Raw genomic sequence first — 21,672 nt, 5'->3', positions numbered from 1 at the left:
TCGCGCGCTGCTTCATCAATCATAATGGCTCACCAACTAGCCCATCAGTTCATAGTATACAATTTATTGGTTCATACATTGAATCAAACTACAAAATGAAGTAAAAAAATTGGGGGACGCTTAAGCTTCGCCTTTAAGAGTTGAACGCGATAGCGATATTCTGTTCCTAGTGCGCAGTTCCAACACTACGAGTGTTTAACAGAATGCGCGCACTGAGGTGTGTGCCTTATGTAATGGGTAGCATGCTTTAAACCAGGAGTTATTATGCGCGAGAAACTTTTTCGAAGCTGCTATGCAACCACTACGTGGTCTTAAGGGAATACTCTCAGTAATATGTGCCTTTTGTAATGGGCGGCTGGCTTTAAACCACCAAGTCGTTATGATATTGACATGGTGTGACGCCCGATGGCAATGCACGCTTGTACAACGCAATATTACTCCGATATTACATCTCGTACTTTGACACCTGTATACAGGACGCGTATTTTTGGGAAGCATGAAAGTTGCTTTCAGTGCAGCTCCAAGCAGTGGCGTGGCTGTGTGGTAGAACACCTGCTTGCCACGCAGACGGCCTGGGTTCCATTCTCACTCGGACCCAACATTTTTATTATTTATTTTATTTGCAGCTTTTTCGATTTTTCGGTCACGGACAAGATGATGATTTTTCGCTCACAACCAACGGCCCCGACGCCGACGGCGGAATTTCTGCGATACGAGCTCTCTAACGCTATCGCGTTAAAATGCAAGAGTCACGGCTAGGTGGTGCGAGCTGACATCCGGACACAAGGTTTCAACCCTATCCAGGTATGCTAACCTACATACATCCATTTGTCAAGGCTGAATTGAAATTAGAGTTTTTCAATCACACTAGTTGCGAAACTGCGTTCCGAAACCCGAACCAATTTTGCGGGGAAGGGGGGGGGGCGGCTTACAGACTATCACGTCATTTAGGAGCAGTAATAGAACAGAATATTGCTGATGCATTACCCCTGCATGCGCTCCTCGCAAGCAGCTCAACGCAACGTTGGCGTTGTTGCGAACGTTTATTAGTTGATTTTTTAATTATCAGATGACAGAGAAATCGGCTGACTCCCTAAATTTCGGCCTACTGTTAATACAGATGTTGATACATGCAGTGTACGCCGAGTTCAGCAACTCATAATAATGGCTAGAACAGGAGAGAGAGAGAGAGGAGCGAGAGCCTCGCGGCTCGTGTTATGATAAGAATCGCTTCCATGTACACAACTTCGATTGTAATTGTAGTCAGTAAAAACTTCGTGGTGCAAGCCATTGCCTTGTTGAAATGGGAAAGATCATAACATACAACCGATACAACCACACATACAGGGTGTTTCAAAAAAAGTGTCCAACCTTCTCGAAAAATCAGTAAAATGCGATATTTGCTTCCAACACATTTACAATTACGCCAAAAGAAATGTCTAGGTGACGTAAGATAACCATAATGTATTCTATGAATATGCAGTGAGCACTAACGTTCATTGAGGAGACGGTGTATTATAGGTTAATTAAGGATAAATTGATCCAGCAACATGAAAACGGCTATGTAAGCCACGTTACAAAATTTTTGCGCAAATTTGAGGTTCTCATGGCGGAATATTGCTAGATATATCATGTATTACATGTCACATTCACTTGAGATAATTCCTGGCGGTTGTGACGGTGTAGCGGCCAGTAGTCATGCCGGTAAAGATAAACGTGATGAAAAATCCTTGGAACATGGGGTGTCGGTCGAGCCAACGTTTCTACAAGCGGACTTTTCTTCAAGGCTGCAGCTACCTACGTCAGCACATGCATGTTCATCTTTCGGAGCCTCACCTCTAACCCAAGGAGCAATGTGAGGGTGAGCAAACGCAAAAGGAGATGATAGGACGCCATCACATCACCAACGAAGGTTTTCTTTCCGGCCAAGGACGCCAAGCAGGCTACACGGTTACGCCAGCGTGCACTTGCCCGTGAACGCAGCATCGCCAAAGGGCAGGCCGTTCACTGCTCCGCCCTTCCTGCAACTTTCACGTAGAGTGCTACTACATCCCTTTTTTGACAGTGCTTGCTCGCAAAGCACAAATTCTGCGAATGCTATGTGCGCATATTTCTCCACGTTTGCAAAGCGCACGCACAATAAAACACTTTCTGCAAACTTTTTCACCTTCTACATGGTTGCATCATAGATCACGTTTCCTAAAACCACCACATAATAAAGGGATTCCATAGATAACTATGTGTGCATGACCGAAATGTGCTTCGGCTCCTCTCAAAGTTTCTTCCTGACGTGGGCTTGGGGCGCAAAATGTGCAATTAAATGGTCGACGTAGCTTGGCTAACGCGCAATCAAGGGCCACTAAATATGATGAACAGGTACTGTGATTGATACGTGGAGTTCGGGTTGCCTCATGGCCTCACTAGAATAATCAGCCCTCCTCATTGTCGTCCTGTCTTGTTTTCAAAGCTGCTACTCCATTCAGTCCCACGATTGCATTAGGTGCGCAGTTTGTGCAAATAACTGTGCTTAAAATCTCAAAATTACTTCACATTCAATGTACGTGTTCAAGCCATGTTCACTGTCGCTTACATATCTCAAACACTAACAAAAGACTCTTGCAGCGCGCTAGTTAGCGCTGCAACTTTTTAAATGGTTGAGTATTTCTATGCGGTCTCATCGAAGAAACCTTCCGTCCGTATGTCTGTACCTCTGTCACGTAAGACAATCACTGCCATAAAGAAATAAATGACATCAATCTTGAGGCGCCTTAGATGCCACATGAAACACGAAGATTGACCAACGTCTCGCGTCGGCGTCACCACGAGTGATGCAAACAATCATCCTCACGTGATGATGGTGCTATATAACGTCATTATGACGTCAGAGAACGCCGAAATGGGTGACGTCATCTTCACGTCACATGGTGACGACCATCACATTACATCCTTGCTTGGTAAAAGATGGGTCAATCACGGAGGAAGTGCAACACCAGCCATTGTGCCTCTGATCCTGGAGGCAGTGCAAAACAACGTTAGGCGCAAAAAGCATCCAGAGGGCATTGGGGCAGGATAAACACTTCGACAGAGAAGAAAAAGCAGATCGTTTTCGCCTGTGAGTTGTGTATGATGAGTGCATTTATGCATTCACCATAGACAACTCATAATTTAGGCTCACAGGGCCCCTTAGACTCACAGGGCCCCTGTCAGTCTTCACTCCGCTTCTGAACGCCGGGTGCTCACGCACCGAAAGAACGTGCCTGAACTACTGGGCTACGCCTATGTTCCTCTTCTTGCCAAACATTAAACGCACTTCCCTAGCGCAGCGTTTTCAACATTCCGTTGAGATTACAATACATTCATTTTGAGAACAGCAGCCATCGATAAAAACATTTCTCGGTCACTCCAATTTTCGGCACACTTCGCGTAGTTTGCTGACACACTCAGTTAACTCAGCACCGATAACACTGAACTCTTGTTCACTGTTATGGGATCTAATCACCATTCCTTAGAGCTTGTGGTTTCTCCAGATGCTTTGAGGACCGAGGACGAATATTGTATCATAAGTTGTACTGACTTGACCTGAAGCGCAATTCAGCAGTCTATAACGCATGTTCGATTGATTCTGACTCCTTGCAAGGTGTACATGTTTAGCCGCAGGGTATATGTCGTGTTGATGCGGACTCCGGCAACCGTGCGACCAACTACTTGACGATCAACGATCACGCCGGTGATACGCAGCTCCCGGAAGGCACACGCAGAGAAGAGCCCCGGCGTTTATTTCCGCTCGTATATGGGCGCCTCGAGACGTCATTGCCCTGTGGATTCCGTTACCACAGATACAGAAGTCAAGAGAGCGCGTTGCGACTCAGGCGCGACAACTGCGCGAGCACTTACCAGCACAGTATATACACCCTGTTTTCTTTGAGCCCTGTTTTCAGAGGCAATGTATTAGTACACAGTTTAAAAATGTTTTCATTCCCACTTTCATCATCATTCATTTCACACCTTTCCGCCCATCTTTGCCCTGACGTTTTCTGTACAATATCCGGCAAAACGGTTTTAGGAATATAATGCCTATAATTCCGATTTTAAGAGGTTACCCGTCAAAGTACTAGATATTCAATACGAGAGAGGTATTTTAAAAGTCTGAGTGCCCTAACCATTTCACTTAGAAATTTACTCGTTGTGTAACACCCACCCTCTCTGATCAAGACAGCAAACTTAGGCAGAACGTGGTTTAATAGTTTTGGGTGTTCTTTGAAAGAAAGAATTTGTCATGTCACGCCAGAACGAAAATCTAGAGACGTGTTCCATTAAGCATAAGTTCGGTAAACATTAACCCCTGAGTTAACTTGCGAAACGAGTACTTTTTCTTGCTTCTTTCCCAATCTTACTGCCACACAGGAACAGCATATACTCTAACAAATTTATTAAAGCACGATTTGGGGCAGCTCTTGATATGCATGAGGTGTGCTAGCTTACTCCCAAAGAGAATGCTGCAAGTGACCGCAAGTGCCGAAATTGAGGGCATGGTATCCGATTTGGCAGTTTGTGCTTTCAATTACTGCCCCTGTTAATTCCCATATCTTTGGCATATCCATGTGTGCCTAGAGGTGCACGGAGATAAATCTCAGGTGTGAGGCTGATCAACTGGGCGTGTTGGTATTGCATGATTCGGAATATTAGGCGCGAAGTGGACACGGACGGAAAGGGAGACACACACACAGGGCGCCACTGCCAACAACGTTTATTCCAAGACAAAACGAGGTGCTATTTATACAGACAGTGTTGTCACGTTTCATTGCTGCGCAGTCACATTCAGATACCGCAACTCTTTCTGTGATAAAGATACGGAGGCCACACTCACGGAGCGGACACCGGCTTCAATAATATGCTTAGCCTCAATTATTAACCTATTGCACTTGTCTCGAATTTTGGTGACTACGGAGCATGCGCGAAAATCCGGTACACACTTGCAATCTCTGCAATGTATCGCCAGGTGACCCTCTCTGCCATTCCTAACATTGCTGCAGTGCTGTATGATCCTGTCGTTTAAGCACTGCTCTGTTTGGCCTACGTACTTCTTGCCACAAGACATATGTCGATTGCCAGGTTGGCGTGGTCTACGATATACCCCTGTCTTGTGTCGCAGGGAGTCGGGCTTTACCCCGACCCCCTGCGGGCCGCTCTAAAGATGTGACTGGCAGAGAGTACCTGCCCACGGCATCATGGTCCCCTGAGATTGCCCGAAGCTGACGGCCACGATCTGTACTTTTGATGGCGGAATAAAAGCCTTGTCTTGGGATGATTTGCGTCATGAGTTCTTTGGGTATGTCGGGACAGTCCCACGTCATGTGATAAAATGTGCACGCACACCCACAGTCGGTACAGTAAGAGATAGGTCCATATCAACCGAAATGATAGCTGTACCGCAGTAAACCCCTGTCTGCGGCAACCTGAGTGTGATTTCTTGTCCTCTGGTAAGATGCGAATGCAGTTTAGGGAAGATCCTACAATCCAAACGATAATGCGAAGTGACTTCGTTGAATGTACCTAGAACGTCTCGCGACCATCGATCAGCCGCATCCCCACAAAGAGGATTTGCCCCGGGCGGCACGGAGCAGTCCAGAAAGCCCGGGCCGTCAAGCAGAGCGCGGAAGGCAAGTCCTCGCGCCTGGGCGCGAGTCAGTGATGCTGCCGATCATGGAGCTGGCAACCAATTGATCTCGTGTAGAGTCATGGCCCTACCTCTCAGAACCCTAGCAACAATCAGGGAGTCCCTGCAAGAGGCAAAGGCTCTAACCGTCGAACGTGAATCAGAATGGATATGAAAGCGGAAGGAATCGAAAAGCTCTCGTGCGATTAATACCTGTTCAGCTATAGCCGGAGAGGTTGCCTTGACAGAGCATGCCGACGCTAATGTACCTTGCTCTGAGACCACAACGGCCACATAGGGATTCCTATCCGCACGAGCAGCCTCCGTGATGGTCGACGATCCTGACTTTGATTGTACATGGTCCAAATTTTTCTCCGCTCTAGCCCTTCTTCTTACGATGTTAAATTGAAGGTGCATGTTCCTAGATATAGGATTAACCACGAGTACCTGTCTAACGGCACAGCCAAGAGATACCATCCGCACTTCCTGAACTATTGTGAAAATTCCACCAGGCGCCAAAATCTCCCGACCCGCCCGGATGTCCGAGGGAAATAGATAAGTGCCGGGCGTTGAAACTCTATAATTTCGTCCAGCCTGTTGTGAATTCTTAATGCTAACAGCCCTTCCGTGCTAGTTCGTAGTAGAGGTGTGTGCCACCGCGCTGCGCCGCGCCGCCGCCGGCGCCTGTTCTTGGTCATGCCGCTCGCACCGCCGCCGAAGTCCCAAGAGAGATCACGCCGCCGCCGCGCAGTGATTGCGGCGCGCCGCCGTTAGTATTTTCTTTTAATTCGAATAAGAAATCTGAATACAGCACTTCCCCGGAGGAGCTCTTCTCGATGTGTATGTGTAAAGAACTGTCCATTTCAGCAGCTGCTGAACAGCGGAAGCTCAGCGAGAAGCGCGCTCCCTGTTTCCGGTTCTTGTTCTGCAGCGCCATCATGACATCACGAAGCTTTCAAACACTCGACACAAATTATAGGGACGGAATTCGCTTCAATGCAACGAACGCAGCTCTCAGAGATCCGATTTTTGGTGCACATGTATTTTGGTCATGTTAGCCATCGATTTAGGTTTAATGCGGCCGCTCGTCTAACGCAGCTGTAAGGTCGGTACGCATTCCCTACATCGTTCTCAAACACCTGGGACACATTCATATGCAAAATCAGACTTGAAAATTTCCTGTTTCTGAGCATTTTGTCCACTCTCTTCTTACGCTAGAAATGTGCTCGCGGGTTCGGTGCGGCGACGTGGTCAAGAGCGAGTTGACATCACGGCTCACCGCTTTTTGGAATCACTGAATGCGCTCTGCCGAAATGAACTGTAGACATCTCCTTTGGATCAACGCATCAAGAATAGCTCCCCAGAAGTTGTAGTATCGTTTTCTTCTCCTGAAATATCACGAGTATTGCCTGACCTTAACGCTGCCGCGTCCTTCAGCCTCAAAGGGCGACGACCCAACTCGCTGGATAGAATTATCTTTGATTCTTGACCTAGTACACCGTGCATAAATAAATAAAATAGATAAGTAATATATATTGTTATGTCTGGTCACCCGCTGTATTGATACCGGGGACGCAAGACCCATTCATCGACGTCCTTACCGCGTCTCTGCTACCGAGCGCGGCGTCATTCAAACGGAAGTCGACAAGATGCTCGCTAAGAACATCATCGAGCCATCTTTGAGTCCTTGGGCGTCCCCTGTGGCTCTTGTAAAGAAGAAAGACAACACCTGGCGGTTCTGCGCCGACTATCGGCACCCTAACAAGATCACCAAGAAAGACGTCTACCCTTTGCCGCGCATAGACACGACCTCGATTCTCTTCATGGCGCACGGTACTTTTCTTCCATAGACCTTGGCTCAGGCTATTCGCAAACTGCTGTCGATGAAAATGATCGGGAGAAGACGGCCTTTATTACACCGGATAGGCTCTACCAATTTAAAGTCATGCCCTTTGGGCTGTGTAACGCGCCCGCAACATTTGAGCGCATGATGGACTCCCTACTTCGGGGTTTCAAATGCTCCACATGCCTCTGTTACCTCGACGATGTCGTCGTTTTTTCACCCACGTTCTCAAGCCATTTACAACGCTTGTCGGCTATTTTGCAAGTCTTCCGCACAGCAGGTCTTTAGCTTAACTCTTCAAAATGCCGCTTTGGCCGCCGCGAGATCACCGTTCTTGGCCATCTTGTTGACGCTGCGGGTATACGGCCTGACCCTGCAAAAATACGCGCCGTTGCGAACTTCCCCACTCCACGTTCTTCCAGGGACGTTCGCTCGTTTCTTGGCCTATGCTCGTATTTTCGCCGCTTTGTTAAAGATTTTGCAGCGATTGCGCAGCCCCTCACACGCCTTCTTAAAAAGGACGTCCCCTTCTCTTGGGGTCCTGCCCAAGCGTCGGCTTTTTCTCATCATCGCCCCCTGTGTTGGCTCATTTCGACGACTCTGCACCTACCGAAGTACTTACCGATGCGAGTGGTCATGGCATCGGCGCTGCTCTCGGACAAATTCAGCATGGTCAGGATTGCATTATTGCATACGCCAGCCGCCTTCTCTCCTCAGCTGAACGAAATTATTCAATAACAGAAAGAGAGTGCCTCGCTCTTGTTTGGGCCGTCGGCAAATTTCGTCCTTATTTGTATGGCAGGCCCTTCACCGTTGTCAGTCATCACCACGCCCTCTGCTGGCTGTCTTCTCTCATGGATCCCACTGGTCGCCTTGGTCGTTGGGCATTACGACTTCAAGAGTACACGTACACTGTCGTCTACAAGTCTGGCCGCTTGCACCAGGACGCTGACCGCCTGTCTCGATATCCCGTAGACCCACCAGAACCTTCGGCAAACGACACTATTCCGTCTGTGCTCGCAATCACTGACCTCTTCAACATCGCTGCTGAGCAACGCCGTGACCCAACTCTCCGCAAGATCATTGACCGCCTCAACTCACCGACTCCTGACTCCTCCCTTCGTCTCTTCGTGCTACGCGATGGCACCTTGCTTCGTCGCAGTTTCATACCTGACGGTCCTGACCTCTTGCTTCTGCTTCCGGCACACCTTCGTTCGACTGTTCTGGCCCAACTTCATGATGTGCCGACTGCGGGGCACCTCGGATTATCCCGAACGTACGATCGTGCGCGCCGTTGTTTCTACTGGCCAGGAATGTACAGGTCGGTACGCCGTTACGTGACCTCCTGGGACCTTTGTCAGCGCCGGAAGAAGTCAACACTCCCGCCTGCTGGCCGTCTTCAATCACTCGACATCCTATATGAGCCGTTTCATCGTGTCGGCCTCGACTTGCTTGGTCCATTTCCTACGTTTGTCTCGGGAAATCGATTGATCGCCGTTGCCACGGACTATGCTACACGGTTTGCAATTACTCGCGCACTTCCAACCAGCTGCGCGACCGACGTAGCAGACTTCTTGCTCCATAACGTCATCCTTGAACACGGGGCACCGCGCCAGCTCTTGACCGACCGTGGCAGACAGTTTCTTTCCAGGGTCATCAATGACATCCTGACGACTTGCTCGACCAAGCATAAGCTAACCACGGCCTACCATCCATAGACGAATGGCTTGACGGAGCGGATGAACAGGACCATTACCGACATGCCAGCAATGTACGTGTCGGCCGACCACCAAGACTGGGACACGACATTGCCTTTTGTGACGTTCGCGTATAACACGTCCCGGCACGAGACGGCTGGTTATTCGCCTTTCTTTCTCTTATTCGGCCGAAATCCAGCGTTTCCTATGGACACGATGATGCCGCCTTCCATGTACCCACCTACTGAGTACCCTCAAGAAGCTATTGCCCGCGCCGGCCATGCACGTCAAGTTGCGCGCGTTCGGTTAACCGAATCGCAAGCGGGCTAACAATCTCGCTACGATCGCCGTCACAGAAACGCCCACTTTCTTCCTGGATCTCTTGTCCTCCTTTGGTCTCCAGCACGACGTGTTGGGCTTTCTGAAAAGCTCCTCTTCCCGTACACCGGACCATACCGTGTATGCCGCCAAGTGACCGACGTGACGTATGAAATCGAGCCATTGTCTTCGTCCTCGTCGACTCAGCCCCGCACCGACATTGTTCACGTTGTCCGTCTGAAATCCTATCACATACCGGAACCCACCGACGCGTGTGTATAGTGACCATCCTCGCAACCGTCTTTGCCCGGGCGCACCGAGTCGGTGCTTTCACCGCCGGCGGGTAATGTTATGTGCCGCTTACCTAGAGGACGAAGAGGAAGAGGACGTGTTCGTTGCTGCTTTCGCCATCTTGTTTGTCGCACCTACCTCTGTGGTTGTGTAAATACTGTAAATACAGCCTTCTTCTGTTGTCTCCCCGTAACAATATATATCTCTGTGCATTATTACACTTTTTCCTTTCATTCTTACTCGAGTAAATTGATAAATACATACAGCGGTAAAGAGAATGACAAACTTAGAATATAGCTGAGCTAGTTGGTAGGTATTCATGTTAAGAAGACATGACGTGGAAACACGGACATAAGAGAAAAGTAAAAGACGAGATAGTGAACAGCCATCTGTCACGTAGACCACTACTCGCACTTCATTGATAGTTACGGCCTCTTACGTGGTAATGCACAGATCAGGGGCGTAGCCAGAAATTTTTTTCGGGGGGGGGGTCCAACCACACTTTATGTATGTTCGTGCGTGCGTTTGTATGTGTGCGTGCCTATATCCGCAAGCAAAATTGAAAAATTTCGGGGGGGTTTGAACCCCCCCCCCCCTTGGCTACGCCCCTGGCGCAGATAAATAGTTGTGTCTACCTTCGGTTCCGCCGCTGTGTGATTTTTTAGTTGTTAGCGGCGTTTCTGGTGTCTTGACTACTCTCCTGTGTCCGTGTTTGCACGCCCTGTTTTTATAAAGGGGCCCCAACAGCCTCTGAAAATACAACAAAAACAAAAACAACGAGCGCGTTATTCCCTCTTGGCGTTTCTTGTCTTTTGGTGCACTTCGTGATGTCAGAACAGTGATTCACGTGACATCATCAGGGTACATACTCTCCACTGGTTTATATACGAGAAATAACAGTTGTGAACTGTCTCCCATGGTGCTTTGCTATGCAGCCGCCCAGCCGCTCCTGCTTGTCTCGCACGACTATCGTGCGCGGATAACGGATTTCGCTCCATTTTGTGCGTTTGCGACCGCGCATGCAGAGATAACAGACTGTAGCCGACAAGCGCGAAATCATGATAGGTTCAACGCTAAGTGCTGAGATTGTACGCGTGCTTTATGAAGAACTAAGTGGCGAGCAGATGCCCCTGTATGAAGGGTATTGAAGGCGGGAACGAAACCAATAGAAAAGAAGACGAATTATATGATTCTTCCAAAGGACGCACTCTTTACAGCGGAGACGATGCAGCTTTCCAGGAAAAAGGCGAGCCCGCTTCGATGGTTTTCTTGCATATCTTTTATTGCGTTAGCAATTGTATGGACACTCAGGACAGGGTTTCACCGTTGCCGTCATGTTCCGTATAAATTCTAAATTGATAACATCGCTCCGCGCATTGTATGTTCTACCTGGGAGTAAAAGCTCGCGAGCGATGGAAAGGAACATGGCTAAAGCAGAGATGAAACAAGCTGGCCATCTCCGTCACACGGAATAATATCAACCAGTGTGCGAGGCCTGCCGTCGATTGCTCCTAAAGCAGAAGGAAACGCCCTGCTCGTCATTTGCTGGGCAAAGCAGCAGGAAGAGTGTTAGGGAGAGGGACTGCGTAACTGGAGCAGGAACTGTGAACTTTGACTATAAGGGCGCATCGAGAGCTCTGGCACGCGCTCTATTTCGGCAGACATCCCCCAGCGAACGGCTCGTATCCCTTCTACACGCTGTGGTGCTGTGAGCGCTGTGGTCTCACAGCTTCGCGCTCGGACCACTGATACGACAAACTGACCAAAAACCGCTTCTCTCCCGGGAGCGGCCGTATTGCCATACACCAGCGTTTGTAGAGTAAAGCGAGATCGGAGCAAAAATGCCCCCACCTCCCCGAAGGGAATCGTGAGGAAATGCGAATGCATTTCTTGCGCCGAGAGTACACGGCGTAGTAATTTTATTGGCGTAAAGCTGGACACATCGACGCGCTCAAGTGTCTCCCTTTTGGGCGCCTCTTTCAACCAACGCTTCCTACGTGCGTTCGTAATCACCTCAGGGATGTTGCCACCGCCTTCAATGCAGCACGAACGGGTTTAGAACGCGCTGTTTTCAGGCTGTGCCAAGGCAGCACAAACGCTACAAACGCGTTTCAAACGCACTGCATTGACGCGGTGGCGCAGGAAGGAAAGAGAGCGAACGGCGAGAGAAGGAGCTGTGAAGCACTGCACCTACCCTCTCCTACACTCTGTCCACACACGCGGGAGCTCCGCCGAGCCCACACGATGCGAGCGCCCTCACACGCCAGAGCGCACTCCGCCTCTCCACTCACTCTCCGCCCGCACCACCTGCTCCGGTTGCTAGGGGCGAGGATAAGCGCGCGATCCCGCAGCTGTTGACTATGGGAGAGGGAGTGAGAGCGGAGAGGTGCGCGGACAACGCCGGATGCCTTACATAGCCCGACTAAGAAATACATTCGCATTAAAAATTGTTAGCTGCGAGGCCTCGTTCATGTAGCATTACGTCATCTACTTATCGCATTCACTGCTTCGCCACCCCCCCCCCGCGCCGCGCCGTTCACGCGCCGCCACCGGTGATTCTGGGCCCGGGGCACATGTCTAGTTCAGTGCGGTAGGGCGAGGGGCCTTTCTAACCATTTTACGGATCAGTACATTGAGCTCCTCCCTTTATGCAGCGAGTCAATTATGCATACACGCAACAAAGTGAACATGACTCATGAGGAAGGCATGAAAGAGGGGAAGTGTCCTTCTTCATGCATCCTTTCCTGTTAGAAACTCTTGAAGAGAGGAAAAATTCTGCAACACACGATGTCGCTGGAGCCAACGCTCTGGCAAGTGGTCTTGACTTCTACAAGGCAGCACAGCATTGAAGTGGCTGTGTTGAAGACGAGAATTCCACTTGTGCAGGCGTTGGCTTTAGCGACACGTCGTGTTCAAGAATTTGGATCACCTCCCGCTGACAGCCATGTAGCCTAACGCACAGATACGCAGAGTGACACATGGGCCAGCTACATGGTGCTTCCAAGACAGTAGAAGAGTACCACCCCTCAAGTACACGGTGCAGATTGTGTAGATTGGTTAACCATGTGCACGGTGTGCAGAACACATGAAAGTAAAATGAGTCCTTACAGATGCGGTCGAATTATTACTGTGCATTGATATAGGATAGCTTGCACATGTCTATTGGTGTTTGGCACCTATAGCACCGTTTAACGTGGATGCACCCATGTGGGCGCTTGGTGGTATACAGTTGAAACCCGCAATAACGAAATCGGAGGGGAAAGCACAAAATTTTGCTCTTGCGGGAATTTCGTTGGCGCGAGAATGCGGCAGGAAAGACATGGACTTTACAAAAAACACATTTTATTTCCAAAAGTCTGTAAGTTTGCTTTGGCGGGCCTCACCATGGAGCAATTTCATGCCTCTCGATCGGGAATCTGGTTTGCCACGGCACAAAGTTCGCCCCATGCACTGGTCAGTGACGGCGGCACTGCGCTGTCACCAGTACCGTCATCAAGTGCGCCTACAGGCGAACATTCTTCCGGCTCCCCTGGATCAGCGCATAATCGTGGACAGCGAGCTGCATGCAACGCCGAATTCTTCGGCGATGTCCATTTTTTTCCTGCCCTTTTCCACCTCACGGATGATTGCAGCCTTATCTTCTAAGCGTGATGAACTTCCGCTTTTTCGTTGGAGGCGGCATCATCGCAGGCGGCGAAATCGGACGAAGCAATCGCAACACACAGTTCACGTTGCACCAAGCGACCAAGCAAACGCTCCACAAATGGCTCCACACACGCGACCATGCTAACCATGCGCGCGCAAAGCCGACAAAGCCAAGCACAGAGCCAAGCCAACCAACGAAACTTCATGAGGAATGTGGATTTGGCTACGTAGTCCGCGATAACGAGCAGGTGTTTCGGCAAGCCACGATCACCATCATTGTCGCCAGCTTTACGTTCTTTTGTAAACAATGATGGCGGCTGCTTCTCAAGTGCGCTGTAGCAATAGTTTTGCACAATTTAAGTGTAGCATGAGTGCATTTCAGCAGTTTTCGAATGTAGTTAATGTTGCGAGAGTAGATTATTTGCACACTCGTGTTTGAAAAAATTCGTTAATGATGGACTGCGGTATGAATATCTTTCGTAGTCGCGAGTTACGAAATGCATTGACTCCTATGGGCGTTCGCCGGTGCTCCGAAAATATTTCGTTGCGGTGAGAATTTCGTTCCCTCGGAATTTCGTTATCGCGGGTCTCGACTGTATCTTTATTCCAACGACTAATGTCCATGATCAATGAATAAGCAAATGCTTGTGGTAGCAGAAGTAGTTAACGGTGAAAGCGTAATCAGAAATAGCGGTATGACATCCAGAAGAGCGTCGATAATTGGAGGCAGAACTTGGGCTAAAGTCGCCGTTCCGCAGCATGTATGAGTTATTGCACACAACGGGAGGACAAAGGGAAACGTGACGCGCGTCGTGTCTGGCCGCGATTTCTCTGGCGGCCAGCGTTAGCGGGGAACGCGGTGTTACAGCCAGGCGAGGCAGGCGCTTGTCGCAAAGCTATTTTTGGTGTGAATGGATGCTAACAGCGAGGTTGACGCTTGGACTGAGGTCGCCACCTCGCGGTGTGTAAGGCGTTGACAAAACTGCACTTGTCCTACTAGAAACGCGCCGAATGGAACGGACTGTAGCAACGACGCGTTGCAGGGACTAATCGTGGCGGCCACGGTCATGATGCATTTCTTCACTTTACCGCTCCCAGTGAGCCACACCGCCCCACCAAGAGCACTGTGAGAGGAAAGTGAGCGATATAAACGCATTGGCAACGCCTCGAGGAGTTTGTGACAACAGCGCAGTGGACCAAAGTGGGTGAAGTCTTATCTGGCATACTTTTTGACAGCACTGAAGTGATCACAGGTGCAGTACAATGCTATATGAAGGAAGTTGTGGCAAATGTGCGTTTTTTGAGCGTCCACTTTTCCACCGACTACCTGTTTGCTGTTGATGTAGAGAGCCTTATATATGGCAAGGGCCAGAATATACTTAAGCGATTAAAAAAATGCAAGCAGCTCCAAATGCGAAATCTGTTTTTTTTTTTTTAAATACACACAGGAACACCACCAGTAAGATCCTTTTCGAAGGTCGCAGGTTCGGTCCCTGCCCGCGGCAAGCTATCTTTTCGTCCACTTTTCTTTCTTCACAATTACCTTACATTTATTACTAAAAACATACCCTATACTTTCCTTGGCATTATTGTCTGTTAGTTCTCAATAATATTGTGTATAACAAAGAAAACGAGCCCTTGAAATTAACACTTCTTTCCTTCATTCATAGCGAGGGTCTCGTTCTGGCAGACTTGATGCTTTCAAGTAGTATGCGAGGGATTATTGGTCAGCTGCCAGCTCGTAATAAGTTCACGTGCTACGTGACGCCAACAAGGCAGAAAAAGAGTGTTCCACACTCGCCGTCATGGCTACTGGCGGCACTGACTGACGCTCCCACATTTAAAATGCACACATATACCCTATAAAGTGGACGGGGGGATGGCCGCCGCGGTAGCTCAGTTGGTAGAGCATCGGACGCGTTATTCCAAGGTCGCAGGTTCGGTCCCTCCCGCGGCAAGCTATCTTTTCGTCCACTTTTCTTTCTTCACAATTACCTTACATTTATTACTAAAAACATCCCCTATACTTTCCTTGGCATTATTGTCTGTTAGTTCTCGTTAATATTGTGTATAACAAAGAAAACGAGCCCTTGAAATTAACACTTCTTGCCTTCATATATATATATATATATATATATATATATATATATATATATATATATGTGATATCCATATATATATATATCAAAGCCACAAAGAAAAATAATTCATAAAACCGTTCCGACGCACGGAATCGAACAGGCGACTTTCCGCTTTCCAGGGCGTGGCGGCGTCAGACGGTTAGGCCACCAACAGCATCGTCTTTCAGCCTGCTAACGGCGAGCTATTTATATACACCACTTCCATTACCATGCTTTCCTAGTTACCACATAGATGGCGCGATGTGCACGCGTGGCTAGCTTTAAAGATCGCCGCCCCGTTCCTGCGAACACCGTTGCTGTTCGCCCTACATGGCATGGTCGCCTTCATGCGCTTATCACGAGGAAAGAAGGGGGCGGCTGGCGGGGGGGGGGGGGGTGTCTTGTGCTTTCTCCGCGATGTCCGCGCTGAAGTCACAGAGCCTACGAAGGTGATTTGACGGTACTTGTATATGATGAAAACACGGCTCAAGGCCGGCTAGATAACTGAGGACGACGAAGTGGGAAGCTCGAGCAGGAACCACGATTTCTCTGTGGAAGATGACGCTCGGGTCTTCGGTTCTTCGGACTTCAACGCCTGCGCTTCACGAAGGGGTTCTGCCAGTCCGATCCCGCAACCCGTTCCTGCAGTGGATACTCCTGTCCACCACTACAGTCGCCGACTGCGAGGCCTTAGTCCCGAGGCCATCCCTCTGGAACTTCTCCAGCCAAGCCTTACATCAGAAGAAATGGCCACCGCCGGCGCTTCACAAGTGGCTGTTGAGCAGCCGATGCGAGAAAGTTTGATGTTTAACATTTCTCACGTGTTTACTTTAGTGGGGCGAATTACTCGTATGTACGGTTTACCGATGATGCCCTCCGGAGCTTCGCCCCACTCATCATCATTCACCTCGTGGATATGCTGTAATCTTTTTTTTGGTGTCGAGGGTGGCCTCATTGGCTTCTGTGATGTTTTCCGGGCTGGTCTTGACTGAGGCGCAGGTGAATTAAGCAAGCATAGTTAATGGTGGTCAGCTCAATGCCGTGTGTGCCGCAGCGAGCTCAATTCATGTGAAGTTCATTCCTCGATCCGCTCCGTACTCTTTTTGTGAGTCGGCTGGCCATGACGCCGCGACGCAGACGGTGATGTAAATGAAACATGCGAAAACGAATGGCTGGATGTCAATGTTTGATGTTACCGCTTTGCACCTACTGAGAAGCATGTTGTCATGATGCGGTGAACTAATACATCAAAATATGTTCCTTGAACGTTCTCAGCAAAATGACAAATAATTTTGGGTGAGAATTTTCTAGAAAAAGCTTACTCTTCCACGTGTAACGCGTATGAAAGGCAAAATGCAAGCAGTTAGTTTGCCTCGCGGCAGTTTTCATGAAGACCGCGCAATGATGACCAAGAAAGCCCCTTTGTCTTAACGATTCTGCGAAAATTTTGCTTGATATGTGCACGAAAAAGAGCCCGCAGGATCCGATAATTCGCAAGCAGATGCAATGTCTAGCGCTCAGCATTCGCAAGACATGGCTCTAAATCAAAAAATTATTTGAACAGCGAGGCTGTCTAAGCTATCCTTAAAACGGTGCTCATCTATCGAGAGCCTCGTCTAGCATAGCCAAGGTAACGAGCCCAACTACGCATCGCCCGCGACCTTCGCCAAGCTCTGCCCACCTGCCTAGACACCACGCACGACCGTTCCTGAGCGCCACTCGTCGTCGCCATGCTATACCGGCAGTTGTCATGTCGGGAGCGTTTGCTGCGCCTTTGCTTCACCATGGGTAGGACTAAACGAACTACGGAATAAGTTGCCGCGTATAAAGAACGACAACGTGCCGCCAAGCTGGAATATGCTCGGACACGTTGAGCCGAATAGGCTCAACGCCTCCGGCAAGAGGAATAGACCAAATATATCGCTCGCCAAAGGGAATCCATGCAAACTCGCCCCGAATCCGTACCCAGTCTGCGTGCGGTCGAGAACTTTCAGCGCAGAGTATCGCTTCAGCGGATGAACGGTTTCATCAAGTTTTTGAGGACTGAATAGTACACGCCTATCGCGTGTGCGCGCAACTTAGTGATGGCTAACAAAACCGAGCAAAAATCTTCTGCGAATTTGAGAATCGACCAGCTTCGCTGCCTTGAAGCCTTGCGCTACTTAGCGCTAGCTTTGCCATTTTTTTTTCAAGCTACGCATGCGCCTCAGAAATATTTAGGATATAAATTCAAGTGACCGTAGGGCTCGCAGCGTCCGGTCATGTGTGCATGCGACCCCAAGGGAAGCTGTGAGCAATATGCAATAACAATTAGCAATAACCAACAAAACAAAGGGTCTTTTAGCTAGCTAGCACTAAGTATTAGAAAAGATCAAACATTAGCGGTACGCATCTGGAATTGGCGCAGAATACTTCCGATCCATATAGAGCACGTCAGGATATTTTCTTTTTCCTATCCACCAAGCTCGGTAATTAACAAACATTGGTTAATAAAGTTTTGTTTGGCAACTCTAGCGAAACATCTTTCACACAAAACTTGTAGTGCTTCGAATTTAAAAATAACAAATTTTAAAATATGGAATATCGAATTTTAAACTATATGCGAATTTAACTCCCATGAATAATTTCCAGCATTTATTAACGTGCGCGAATTAAAAAAAAACGCCTAATTCGCGGTGCTTTTAGGGCCCTGAAATGTAAGTTGAACGTAATATAGAAGGCTGCTATGCGTACAGAGGTCGATTAAACAGGCTCTCAGTGACTGTGGCATGGACGTTAACACTTTCGTCACCACGGAAAAATCCGTTGTTTTTGGGTTGCCCAGGAAACAGTTTTTTTCCTGCCATAGTGACTGATTGATGCTAAAGTGTAAGGTAATAAATGACAGAAGAATAACTTGTCTTTCCGATAGTATACAGTTGAAACCCGCAGTAACGAAATCAGCGGGGAAAGCACAAAATTTCGCTCTTGTAGAAATTTCGTTGGCGCGAGAATGCGGCAGAAAAGACATAGAATTTACAAAAAAAAACACATTTTATTTCCAAAAGTCAGTAAGTATGCTTTGGCGGGCCTTACCATGCAGCCATTTCATGCCTCTCGATCGAAAATCTCGTTCCCAAAGTTCGCCCCATGCACTGGTCAGTGACGAAGGCACTGCGCTTTCACCAGTACCGCCATCAAGTGCGCCTACAGGCGAACCTTCTTCCGGCTCCGCTGGATCAGCGTGGATTAGGGCAGAATCATGGACAGCGTGCTGCTCGCAACGCCGAATTCTTCGGCGATGTCCATTTTTTTCCTGCCCTTTTCCACCTCACTGATGATTGCAGCCTTATCTTCCAGCGTGATGACCTTCCGCTGTTTCGTTAGAGGCGGCATCTTCTCAGGCAGCGAAATCGGACGAAGCAATCGCAACACGCAGTTCACGTTGCACCAAGCGACCAAGCAAACGCTCCACAAATGGCTCCAGATACGCGACCATGTACGCGCAAAGCCAACAAAGCCAAGCACAGAGCCAAGCCAACGAACGAAACTCCATGAGGAATGTGGATTTGGCTACTTAGTCCGCGATAACGAGCAGGTGTTTCGGCAAGCCACCATCATCATCATTGTGGCGAGCTTTATGTTTTAAATGCGAAGCATTTCTTAGCATACCTTTGCCACTTTGAACGTTTCTATCTATCTATCTATCTATCTATCTATCTATCTATCTATCTATCTATCTATCTATCTATCTATCTATCTATCTATCTATCTATCTATCTATCTATCTATCTATCTACCCAGGAACGGCGAGAACAGAGAGTGGTAATTTAAGTGCAAGTGTGTTAATAAAACGGACATCAGCAGCGTAGACCCGACAAATGCAACGAATAATAATTAGGATACCAGCAGGAATCGAACCCAAGCATTGTGCGTGGCAATCGGGTATTGTACCACAGAGTCTCGCCATGTCTACAAACTTGTTTGGAAAAACAGCCTATGCAGGCGTAATGTCGGTGCAACGTCAATTGTGGTTGTGCTGCTGGCTATCTAACTTTACAAGAAAGCAATAAACTCTACATATGTACTCCGACGATACAGGCGTCATATCGATTAACATCTGTGGTTCCAGTGTTAGATACGCTCTTATAGCAGCCTAATAAACGTTACATTTGCATTTCTAGGATTCAGCAAGCTATTGTAGCGACTCGTCGGAGTTGTTAAAAGCTAAGAGCATCGGAAGACCAGGTAGACGAAGAGAGAGAGAGAGATAAACTTTATTTACAATAAAAAAAATTCTTTTGGGGGGAACCCTAGTCGAGGGCCCCACTGGTCTTGGCCGCCCGTTCAACCTGGTCGATCAGCGCTTGCTGATCGGCCAGGTCTGAGCTGGACAGTCGCGCCTCCCACTGCTCCAACGTGTGTGTTGGTATCGTGCCTGTGTGTGTCAGGTGTGGCGGGTGTTTAGAGCAGCCCCAGGTAATGTGGTAGAGTGTAGAGCTTCCTCCGCACCAGGGGCAGGAACTTCGATAGCCGAAGTGTGGGAGCAACTGCGCACAGGGAAGCAATGAGGAGTGAACACGATGATTCCGGAGAGCACTCATTGGGGGGGGGGGTGGGGTTATTTATATAACACAACTAGAGTTTACAAATTCACTGGGCAATGAATACAAAGCATAGAAAATGATGGCATACCCCGTCGGCTTGAATGACTGGTCGCTGGTGGTGCGATGCGATGTGGGCCGCGAGTCCGCTCACTCAAAAATGGGCCCGAGTCGCTGCTGAAGTGGGGTTTTGGAGCATTCACGGGGACGCGGACCTCGGGGAGGACCACTGTTTTCCACCAATTGGCAATCGACCCCGGATAAATACAATAACGAGCGTTACATATGATATTCGCATGACTGCACCTTAAAGTGCCTTTAGTTTCGACAATACTGACGTAGGTATTCTAACGTGAGGGCTGACGTTACGTCGCACCATAAGTTACCCTTTAAACGCCAGTGTTGTCGACGTGTCTGGTAAACCCACGATGTACACACAGCTACTACACTTACTAAAACACGTCGATCCAACTCAAAGCTATAAAACACAGTGGCTCAAAGCTATAAAACACAGTGTAGAGGTACTTGCACACTGCTTCGCAGTGTGCAAGTACCTCTACACGTCAACGTATGTTATACAGCATGGCGGGAGAGGTACATAGCGACCGGGTGTCACCTAATGCAAATTACATAACTGGTGGGCCGTTTAAAGCTTCCAACCCATTAAAAAGGGTTGAGCCATAATTCTTCATCGTGATCAGTCGTCCCGTAAACAAAGTGCACATAATGCTTACAGACGTGTAGCTGGTGCCTCGCTTCTCCGAAGAATGACCGATAATGGCTTAGTAGGTGCTTCCGAACTTCGCAAAAATTGTGATTTATGGCGTAGTGGGTACCTTGCTAGTGTACTTGTGTTAGTAGCCCCAAGAGAGCTTACAACGGTGATTTAGAAACACCGCTGTTCCAGCTTTCGCTGTGACTGTGCTACGGTTTCAGCGCAGGCCTGACGTTTTTTTTCTTTTCGCACCAATGAAGAAACACATAGGAGGGGGCGAGTGTGACCAAGGACGGATACAAGTCTCTCGCACATGATGTCTTCTTTGGCGTGAAATTTGTTTTAACGCGATAGCGTTAGACAGCTCGCTTCGCCGAAGTTCCGGCGTCGGCGACGGCGTCAGTGACAGCGTCGTTCGTAAGCGAAAAATTGTCCGTGCCTGAAAAATTGAGAAAGATGCAAATAAAGAAATCAATAAAAATCTTCGGTCCCATTGAGGATCGAGCCAAGGCCGTCTGCGTGGCAAGCAGGTGTACTACCACAAAGCCATGATGTTACAGGGAACTCCTTCGAAAAAAAAAAACTACATAAATGCCATGTAGTGGAAGGAGTCTTTTTTTTTACGCATTCTGTTCGGCACGAGCCACGACGAAAATGAGCCCATTCGGCGGTTTCTAGGCGCATTGGCGACGCCATCCAACTACTTTACTTGCGCGACGACATGCTTCAAAAAAAGGCGGGATAGTGCAGCCATCGCCGCTAAAAACACACACGCAAACTTACCAAGAGCTCCAAAAATAGACT

The 21,672-nt window shown here is 48.6% G+C and overlaps 2 long non-coding RNA genes across 3 annotated transcripts in view; both read right to left on the bottom strand.

Moving 5' to 3' along the window:
* The window catches only part of LOC119374383 (uncharacterized), a 239,275-nt gene that overhangs the window by 173,173 nt on the left and 44,430 nt on the right, over positions 1-21,672 (bottom strand). The gene's annotated exons all lie outside the window — the stretch shown is intronic.
* Positions 1-21,672, bottom strand: part of LOC125760355 (uncharacterized) — a 43,748-nt gene that overhangs the window by 6,866 nt on the left and 15,210 nt on the right. The window contains exons 3-4 of one of the 2 annotated variants that reach the window (XR_007417914.1): positions 20,245-20,382; positions 19,817-20,099 (exon numbers count right to left, since the gene is read on the bottom strand). The exons of the other annotated variant lie outside the window; for it this stretch is intronic. This is a non-coding gene — a long non-coding RNA (uncharacterized LOC125760355). Of the gene's footprint in view, positions 1-19,816; positions 20,100-20,244; positions 20,383-21,672 lie in introns of those variants that run through there. 2 annotated transcript variants of the gene reach the window in all.

Source organism: Rhipicephalus sanguineus, chromosome 11 (assembly GCF_013339695.2).
Source record: "Rhipicephalus sanguineus isolate Rsan-2018 chromosome 11, BIME_Rsan_1.4, whole genome shotgun sequence".
In the NCBI taxonomy this organism is placed as follows: Eukaryota; Metazoa; Arthropoda; class Arachnida; order Ixodida; family Ixodidae; genus Rhipicephalus; species Rhipicephalus sanguineus.
The sequence above is the reverse complement of the archived record's forward strand: the minus strand, read 5'-3'. Positions and strand labels throughout refer to the sequence as shown.